This window comes from Coenobita brevimanus, chromosome 93, assembly GCF_032717465.1.
Source record: "Coenobita brevimanus isolate Jiangsu-jjx chromosome 93, ASM3271746v2, whole genome shotgun sequence".
Classification (NCBI taxonomy): Eukaryota; Metazoa; Arthropoda; class Malacostraca; order Decapoda; family Coenobitidae; genus Coenobita; species Coenobita brevimanus.
Genome location: NC_137046.1, coordinates 12,696,803 through 12,705,989, shown reverse-complemented (window position 1 = coordinate 12,705,989; position 9,187 = coordinate 12,696,803). Strand labels below are relative to the sequence as shown.

At 37.9% G+C, this 9,187-nt stretch overlaps 1 pseudogene; it reads right to left on the bottom strand.

Moving 5' to 3' along the window:
- Positions 1–274: 274 nt before the first annotated feature.
- LOC145412679 (5S ribosomal RNA) lies at positions 275–393 on the bottom strand (annotated as a pseudogene).
- Between the last annotated feature and the right edge of the window lie 8,794 nt (positions 394–9,187).

The window sequence follows — 9,187 nt, the reverse complement described above, 5'->3', positions numbered from 1 at the left end:
ATATATATATATATATAGAGAGAGAGAGAGAGAGAGAGAGAGAGAGAGAGAGAGAGAGAGAGAGAGAGAGAGAGAGAGAGAGAGAGAGAGAGAGAGAGAGAGAGAGAGAGAGAGAGAGAGAGAGAGAGAGAGAGAGAGAGAGAGAGAGAGAGAGAGAGAGAGAGAGATAATGTAAATGACGTTGCTGGGAAGGATTTGGACCTAAGAATAATGTGAAGCCGTGTTTTCAGGGAGGGGCACTAATCCTCCACCAACCCCACTTGACACGTAGGGATGCCAACAGCATCTGGTGTTCCCAGGCGGTCACCCATCCAAGTACTAACCAGACCCAACGTTGCTTAACTTCTCTGACCGGACGGGAAGCGGTGTACTCAACGTGGCATATATATATATATATATATATATATATATATATATATATATATATATATATATATATATACTGCCAAACGTAGTTGCAAGATCTGTTCGTCCTTTTGTATTCCTGCCAGCCCTCGGGTTTTTTTTTTTTTTTTCGCACAGGGAAAATAATAACTTGAGTTTCATTCTAGGACACTTTTGAGACTGCATTTTTTATTTAAAATGTTGATAATTCTGAAGACAGGAGAATTAGGAAAATGGACCTTTTCACCGTTAATGAAATCTAAATATTAGTCAACCTATGTAGCCGTCTCTGCGTCTTTGTTAGTTTCTTTCACGAGAACGGTAACAGATATCGACGTAATTGTTTTTGCCCTGGGTCGAGATGATGTCCGGGAGTGTCAGGAAAAAAAAAAAAAAGGCGATTGTGAGCGACGCGACAGGGCGAAGTTGTCAGAAATCGTGACACGCAAAAATATGCGAAAATCATCTGTTCGATTTTTTTTTTTTTATCAAAAACTGGCCTTTGTGATTTAAAAAGCCTGATTACAACTTCATCGGCAACAAGGAAAGACTCTCGCAATTTTCTACGGGCATTCACTAGGACACTATAAACAGTACATCAGCAGTATGGATGTTGGTTCAGTTCACCACACCTGCATGTACCATACTGATTTTTTAAAATTCATGGGAAGAGAATTCGGAAAGGCGACGGGACTTTTGATGCTGACTGTACAGTTTCCTCATGTTTTCTATTACAATACTGAAATACTACAGCTACTCAGTTATCATGTGAATGGGCCTGTAAAGTTTTGAAAAATTTATTTAAGCAAGGCTTAATGGAAGTGCTCTGTTTCTGCTTCTTCATATATTTTCTTTTTTGCCCAACTTTCTTCCTCCATTTTATTTTTTAAGTCTGTTCTCAAATGTTCAATAATGTTGGCTGTCTGCCTAGCACAGTGTTTCTCAAGCTTTTTCACTTCATTCTCCACTTGTGGGGATCTTAACATCCTCGTGGCCCCCTTTTAGTTTTCTCTCAAGCCCCTCACAAATAATTTTGAAAAAAAAAAGACTTTGCTGCTCTCTGTTTTCTTTAATGCCTACAACCATCAATCAGAATACATATTTTGTTGCATATCAACGGGATGGATAACGCTGCTTGCTTTCAGTCAGTCGACAGATTCGAGGTTCAGTAACTGGTAACGCACGTCTCATATCTGGATCCAAATCCAACTGGTTTCGGCTTTTACTTTTCGTGTTTACAAGGGTAGAGAAACCAGATTCTCATAAATATATTTTGGAAAATGGCAAGAGGACTCTAAGTGTGATTTCACTAACTTTTGGATATGACTGATACGTGGAGCACCAGAACACAGTCAGAGATTTTTCTTCATAAAGGTCTCTGGCAGCAGAATCATTCGTTAGGTCATGGAATTCGTCCAGATCATCATCGGGAATGGTAGCAATATCAAGAGTGTCAGAACATGAATTCCTCATCAATATCCCTTCTTCCTCCTTGAATTCTGGGAAGTATCTCTTGTGCTCACCTTCCAAGGATTTCAAGTGCTGAATTATTTCACTTCTGAACAATGGGTCAAGTAGATGTTCGTTTTCAAACTCGTCAGGAACAGTTGAAAGATTCTTGAACATGTCAGCATTTCCTACACTCACTTTCCCTCGCAAAGTACTGGAGTTTAGCAAGAAATGCACGCATACAACCCGTGATGTGAAATGCATTTCTTTCCTTGCCTTGTAGCTGGAGATTCAGCCTGTTTAGCTGCTCGAAAATGTCGGCCAGGTATGCAGGACTTGACTCCCATAATGCCTGGTTAAAGAGACGTAAATAATTATCCTTTCCTTTCATTTCCAGGAAGAGTTTAAGTTCCTCCAAAGCTCAAACACTGCCTTTGGAGAGCCAGCACACTTTGGAGTAAAAGAAGAGGGATTCATGCTCTGAATCCATGTCTTCAAAGAGTTTCTGGAATAGCGGAGAGTTCAAATTTCCTGTTTTCACAAAGTAGACACACTTTATCATTGCCTCTAGGATCTTGCAAAGGGCATCTTTTTTTTTTTTTTATGCCAGTGCAAAACAACGGATCATTTCACATTCGGGGCTACTTCCTTGACGTGCTTCTGTAGCCTCGATTTTGATCCCAGCATCGCCGGAGCCCCATCAGTAAAGACTCATAACGATTTTCCCTGGGTATTCCATTAGCTGTGAAGAAAGACATACACTTTTCCGTCACACTAAAGCTTTTGTGATAAGTTCAAGCTGTGTACAAAACAGATATTTATCTTTCATGTCATGCATGAATACATATCTAATAAAGACGAGTTGCTGCGCAAAAGATCTCGCATCCGTTGACTTATCTAACTGTAATGCGAACTTACCAGCTGGAGACAGCTTAATCTCCATTGTCGCTTGTCCCATGACATCAGCAGACATTTCACTAATTTTCCTTTTCATTGTGTCGTTTGACCAGGATATCTGCTGTATCTTATGTGCACATGACTCTCGAAGAACCCACTTTACCATCTTTACAGCACACGGCTTAAAGTTTGACCAATCATGTGGACTTTTTCTTCCTTGCTATTTTAAGGGAAACCTCATAGAATGTCTGTGCTAGACTTAAGTTTTGTTGTTGGAAAGCACCACTCCTACCCACTCTGTTTTTCCCAAACTCTGTTCATGGCTTTTGAAAAAAAAAAAAAAAAAGGGGGGGGGTCTTTCTCCGAATACTGAGAGTGGGTTTTCGTCAATACTTCAACTTACTAGACCCCATAGAATCATTCCCCAGCACTTTGAAACACAGCACACGATGAGGTTTCTCGATGCCATCAGCGAAACTTGATGTAAATCAGTAGTTAATGTATTCATCACTGTACTTCCGCTTCTTAGCTACACTGGCGGTCGTCGCAAATCTATCTAATCTATCTATCTATCTATCTGTGTATATATACAGTATATATATATATATATATATATATATATATATATATATATACAGACGAATGATAAAGTTAAAAATTATGTGGCCACTTACACCAAAGTGAATTAAATCACCTCATTGATTTAAATTCGATGTCGAGAAAATCACCAGCATCAAATGACTTTCACCAAACCAACATGATTTATTTTTAACTACACCCAAGTAAACTGAATTTTATGCTGTATGAAGTAACTAGTTTTCAGCATTTTATATTTTTGCAAGCCATACTGCATTTATCTGTTCGTTATTTTTTGTTTCTAATAGGTTAGAAGTTTCATTACAGAAAGTTTCGAATTAATAATGTAGATGTTACCATTAGTGCAACTGCAGCAAAATTCGTCTGGCATCAGAGTAACTATTAAATTCTCCAAATTCTCCGAGTGTGGTAGCTGGGTTCTGTCGTCGCCTTTACCTATGCAAAGATTATGTAAAATCATCGTTACACTGTAAGAGAGCATTGCGAAATATCGTGTGAAATTGCTAAATGCAGCATTACCTTGTGAATAATCGGATTTTTATCATTACCGTATCATTCTACCACTGTCACAAGTTTTGACAGTAAATAGTAAATGTTAATGCGAAAATAGGCAAAAGGGTGTCATATTTTTTTAACAGAACAGAGGAAGGAAAAACAAATGACTTAAAAAATAATAATCCACACACCAGATTACTGGAGTCCTCCATTCATAAAAAATCTGTAACTGTTGGACTTGAACGGCTGTAGATTGAAGTTTGGGGAGGAAACATCTCCGTGGAAGCAAGTTCCAGAGAGATCCAGTTCGGGGAATAAAAGAATTCTGATAGGCAGAAGTTCTGCAGTACGGCTGTGTGACATTCCAGTGACCAGTTATGAGCGCTACCAGATGCCCGTGTAGCACGAGGGAAGGGATGGAGAGGTGGCACAATGGACGCAACTTCGTCTGAGCATTTGCCATAAAAATATCTGTAAAGTAATGCAAGGGAGGCAATATTCCTTCTTACTAGTAGGGGATGTAGTTTATATATAATAGCAGAGTTATTAATAATTCCAACAGCTTTGTTCTGAATTTTTTCTAGTTGTTTTAATACAACCTCTCCACATCCATTCCACAAGGGTGAGCAATATTCTAGCTGAAAGCGCAAATGACTCTAAAATTATAGCTAACTGCTCGTCAGTGAAGAAGTTACGGACTCCGTACAGTAATCCAAGTTTCTTTGAAGCGGTTTTGGCAAATGATCTGACAGGAGAGGTCCAGCTGAGGGGGCACTGTTAAGTGAAAATGCAACAAAAACAAAAGATACCACATATGAATAATGAATGCATAATCATCCAAAAATAGCGATAACTGTAAGAAAGTAGTAAAAAGCAAATACTGTTTTTATTTTGTAGCCGACTCTAACTTGCAAGAAAATTTCACGTTGTCAAGTTTCAAATCAGGACTGCTAAATCTGCACTGAAATCGGGTTTAGTGAAAGCCGTTTGATTTAAATTCAAAGTAATACAGTTATTTTTTCCAGCCTTGATTTTAATTCACATCGTTTCGTGAGAGTGAACTAGTTGTATTTCTTCATATATTAAAAATCAGTGCTGTACTTTGTGTGTGTGTGTGTGTGTGTGTGTGTGTGTGTGTGTGTGTTCTTACCTAATTGTTCTTACCTAATTGTATCTTTACAGGAATGAGTCAAGCTCGTACTGTCCCGTGTCTTAAACCATATTTATCGTACATATCCTTAAATTTGTGAATTGTTTTGGCACACACTATTTCATTCGGTAGTGCATTCCATTGATCAATTGCTCTGTTTGGGAAACTGAATTTCCTTACGTCTTTATCACCTCTCTTCTTATGCAGTTTTTTGCAGTGTCCTCTTCCTGATGCTTCTCCATATGTTAAGTAATCATTTATGTCTATTTTCTCCTTTCCTGATATGCACTTATATAGCATTATCATGTCACCTCTTTTCCTTCTCTCCTGTAGTGTTGGTAGATTCAGTTTATTTAGTCTTTCTTCGTAGCTTAGGTCCCTTAAGCTTGGTATCCATCTTGTAGCGGCCCTTTGAACTTTTTCAATCATGTCTATATGCTTTTTGAGATGAGGACTCCAGACTACTGATGCATATTCCAGGGTTGGTCTAATCTATCTTTCTATCTATCTATCTATTGCCAGACGCCTCAATCCCGTTTGGGGTGGCCACAAACAAATCGCCTCCAAGTCGCCCTGTCCCCCGCCATTTCACTGCCCTGCTCCCAACCCACACACCCCTCTCTCATATACCTCTCCACCCCATCCCTCCATCTCATCCTCGGCCTCCCCCTCCCTCTTCCCCCCTCCACCTCACTCACATACACTCTCTTCGTCAGTCTTTCACCCTCCATCCTCTCCACATGGCCAAACCACCTCAGTGTGTTCCTCATAACGCTTCCTATCACATCCACATCCACACCACAACGCTCCTTTATATCCTCATTCGTCAGCCTGTCTCTCCACGTGACTCCACAGGCTCCTCTTAAATAACTCATTTCCACTGCTCTCACTCTTGACTTGTGTCCTTCCAACAATGTCCAAGCTTAACTTCCGTACGTTAGAGTTGGTATCACAATACTGTCATGTAGTAACTTTTTCACTTCCTTGCTCACTTCCCTGTTTCTTATCACTGCTTTCAAGGAACCAGCAACCTTTCTTCCCTGCTGTACCCTTTCAAGCACTTCACCCTCCAAACCTCCATCCTTACTCATCACACTACCCAAATACTTAAACGTACTCACATTTTCCAATTCCTCACCATCCAACCTCGCTGTACATTCACTAACTTCACCTCTAATGAATGATGTTATTATCCTTCTTAGCATGTCTTCATTTATGTATGTGAATGCTATTCTCATATTTGCAAGCAGTGTATACATGTTCCGTACCTTCTCGCTGATGTGGTCAGCCGGAGATAGTCTGTTATTGATAATTACACCTAGGTCTTTCTCTCTTTCTGATGTGTATAGGGTTTTATTTCCTAACTTATAATCCCAATCAGGTCTTTTTCCACTTTTACCAAACTTGATTTCATGACACATGTCCACATTGAATTCCATTTGCCATGTATTACTCCATTCATGAAGTTTATTTAATTCTTCTTGTAGCTCCCTACAAGAGTCTGTGCTAGTAATTCTCCTTTGTATTTTTGCATCATCTGCAAACATATTCAGATAGCTCTCATTTCCAGTGTTACTGTTTATATCATTTATATATAATAAAAACATGATTGGTGCCAGCACCTAACTCTGTGGTACTCCACTAGTCACTTCTTTCCATGATGAGTAGTTTCCTTTTAGTACTGTCCTCATTTCTCTTTTTATGAGAAAGTCTTGCATCCAACAAAACAGTTTGCCTCGAATTCCTCCTTGATGGTACAGTTTCCATAAAAGTCTTTGGTGTGGTACTGTGTCAAAAGCTTTCTTGAAATCTAAATAGATACTGTCCACCTATCCTTCCCTTTCCTGTATTGTGTTTGTTACTGTCATAGTAGCTCAACAGATTAGTAACACATGATTTTCCTTTTCTGAAACCAAACTGTCTTTCTGTTATCATACTGTGTTCTTCTAGATGATTTACCCAAGCTTTTCTTATAAGTTTTTCTAATACCTTGCTTACAACACTGGTCAGTGATACTGGTCGGTAGTTGAGAGGATTTTGTCTATTTCCTTTCTTGAATAAGGGGACTATATTTGCTTTTTTCCAAATATCAGGTAGTTTCCCTTGACTCAAGGATTTCTTGAAAATCAAAAATAATGGTTTACTTAACTCCTTTGCACATTCTCGTAATACCCAACATGAAATTTCATCAGGACCACTTGCTTTTCCTCTGTCTAATCTAATTAACTCCTCCTGTATTTCTTTTTCTGCTATTTGTACATCTGGTAGTATGTGTGGACATGCGTATTAAACATAGTCCCTCTCAAAATTTTTTTCTTCTGTAAAAACTAATTGGAAATTCTTATTTAGTGCTTCACAAATATCTTTCTCTTGTGTATAAGTGATTCCCTCGTCCGTAATGGATTGTATTATATCTTTTACTTTGGTTTTGCTTCAGATATAGCTGTAAAACAGCTTTGGTTGATCACTACTTTTATTTATTATATCCTCCTCAAACTGTTTTTGGGCTTCCCTCCTTATTCTTGTATAGTCGATTCTTGCCTGTTTGTAATTATTATACGCCCTTTCACTACTGTGTCTTCTGTATCTATTCCACAACAAATCTCTTCTTTCTTTTGATTTTTTACATTCTGTATTGAACCATTTCTGTATTTTCTTATCTGCTTCTTTGTGCTGTGGGATGTACTTCTAGACTCCTATTTCATAAATTCACAGAATTTGTTATATACAGCATTTAAATCTTGTCCCCTAAGCTCATTTTCCCAATCAACTTTTAAGAAATACTTCTTTAGGTCTTGATAATTTCCCTTTTTATAGTTTATGCTCTTTTTGTAACTGTCATTGCTGTTTACTATGTCATATGCTATCCTGAGGTTATAATTTAGTACTGCATGATCGCTTTTGCCGAGTGGAGGGTGATATATTAAACTGTCAATGTCATTTTCTTGCCTAGTAAATATTAGATCTAGCACTGAAGGTACATCAAGTCCTCTTTTTCTGGTGGTTTCCCTCACATGTTGCGTTAAGAAAAACTCTTGTACGAGATCCAGGAGCTTTTGGTCCCAACAGCTTTCTTGGCTATTTATATCTAGAGTATTCCAATTTATATTTGTATGGAAGTCCCCAGTTAGTATAATTCTTTCCGATTTCTCTTCCATTTTATGTAGCAATGATCTTATACTCTGAATTGTACTCTCTGCCAGGTCCTCATATTCGTCTCTTTCCCATGTGTTTGATCTGGGTGGCATGTACAAATTGGCTACAATTACTTTACCTTCAGATGTGTCGATCTCTACTGCAATCAGTTCTACTTGTGATGGTATATCTAGTTTATTTCCTTGACTTTTAGATTTTTCTTAGTTAATATTATAATTCCTCCTCCTTTTTTTGAATTTCTGTCTCTTATCCATATATTGTATTCCTCTAAGTTTAGTATGTCATTGGATATCCTTGGTGTTAATTTTGTTTCAGTTAGGCATATTATTTGTGGTTCATTTTCTCTGACATATTCATTCATCTCTAGTAATTTAGATACCATTCCATCCACATTTGAGTACATCAACTTTATCATCTTGTTTATATACTTGTCATGACATGGTTCTACTACCTTCCTCCTTTTTCTTCCATCCTGTTTGTGTACCACTTTCGTACCTGCAATCCTATTACTTTGTAAAAAAAAATTCTTCTTCTCCTCTTCTGATCTTCCCTCATTTTTTGTTTTTGCTTCCTCCCTTTTCTCTTTCGGTAATTCCAGTTCCTCTTGTGTTAGGCATTTTTTTATCCATACATTTTTGAACTCCTCTTTTTTCCATAAGATTCTTTGCATTTTTTAGTATCTGTTCCACAGTGTTTACACTCTGGAAAGTCACCTTTAGAGATCTTGTCTTGCTTTTCTCGTATTTCCCTAACCTTTTGTGTTCCTCTGTGTCTTTACTACAGATTTCCTCTGATACTTCTTTCAGTAAGCTCATTACATTTGCCATCTCCTTTTTGTCTCTAGTGATCTTGTTTTTAACTTCTTCCTCTTCTATACCAGTGATTACTATTGATTTATTTATCTCTACTGAATCTCTGACTAACTTTGGATTGTTTTGGATTATTCTTTTCACTTCCTTTTTAATGTTTTTTTCCTCCACCCTTGTTTCTAAGTCTTTCTTTACTTTCACCATTTCAGCATACGTGGTTTCTACATCATTTTTGTAGCTTTGCACAGCT